Source organism: Takifugu flavidus, unplaced genomic scaffold, assembly GCF_003711565.1.
Source record: "Takifugu flavidus isolate HTHZ2018 unplaced genomic scaffold, ASM371156v2 ctg706, whole genome shotgun sequence".
NCBI classification, from domain to species: domain Eukaryota; kingdom Metazoa; phylum Chordata; class Actinopteri; order Tetraodontiformes; family Tetraodontidae; genus Takifugu; species Takifugu flavidus.
In genome coordinates this window covers 1-1,076 of record NW_026622316.1, presented here as the reverse complement: position 1 = coordinate 1,076, position 1,076 = coordinate 1, and the positions used below count along the sequence as shown (strand labels likewise).

The 1,076-nt window shown below is 42.8% G+C and overlaps 1 long non-coding RNA gene across 1 annotated transcript; it reads right to left on the bottom strand.

Moving 5' to 3' along the window:
* Positions 1–292: 292 nt before the first annotated feature.
* Positions 293–1,076, bottom strand: LOC130521114 (uncharacterized). The gene is made up of 3 exons (XR_008949190.1): positions 977–1,076; positions 594–706; positions 293–493 (listed from the first exon to the last, which is right to left on the bottom strand). It is a non-coding gene; the product is annotated as an uncharacterized LOC130521114 (long non-coding RNA).

The following is a 1,076-nucleotide window of genomic DNA, read 5'->3' as shown; positions in this document are numbered from 1 at the left end:
ACAGTCAGATCTTCTGCTCTGATCTTCTGTAATGTTGGATGGAAAACATGAAGCAGTGAGAGAAGACTGTGCTGCTCATCTCTGATCAAGTTCAGCTCCCTGCATGAGAGCGGAAGCACCAGACTGATGTCTTGGTTCTCCAAACCTTCTGCCCAGTCCAGACTGAACTTCTGCACTGAGAAGGTTTTTCCAACGCCGGCGACACCGTTGGTCAGAACCACTCTGATGTGTCTCTGTTGCTCAGATAAGACTTTGAAGATGTCCTGGCACTTGATTGGAGTGTCCTGGATGTTCTTCTTGGAGGTTCTCTCAAGCTGTCTCACCTCATGTTGTGTGTCCACCTCCTCACTTTGTCCCTCAGTGATGTAGAGCTCAGTGTAGATCTTGTTCAGCAGGGTTCCACTTCCTGCTTCATGAGTTCCTTCAGTCACATGTTCACATCTTCTCTTCAGACTCATCTTATGACCTTCTATCACCTCCTGCAGATCACTTCCTGAACATAAGTAAACCAATGATTTCCATCTATAATAAATCATCAACACAACTACAAATTCATGACATCACAAATTAAATCTCATATTGAACAGTTTTACTTTGTTTGGGCTTCATTTCAGCATCTCCAGATCTGCTTCCAGATTGTGAACAAGAGGACTCTCCTGGTGGAGCTGCCTGGTCCCAGTTTGATAGGATGTGCTCCCCCCTCTCACTATGAAACACATCTCTATTAGTCCTTTGATTTATAGGATGAAAGAACCTGATCAAGACTCAATATTGTTCCAGCATTTATGTCTGAATTCATCTTTCAGTTTAAACCTGATTCTTGTTTCTAATCAACAATATTCACATTAAGTCTGTAACTATATGACTGTCTGAGGTTTAAGTGTTAAACATCTCCAATAATAAACTCACAACCTGCTGCTGTTAATGTGACTAACAGCTGCCACACAAACACATCATCACGCTTTAGTTTTCTTACATTTCCTCTGAACTTCTGAAGTTTATTAATCTACCTTTGGACCGGTCACTCTTCAGGGACACACAGCTGGGCACTGTGGACTCTGCTCTGTCCTCGTCCA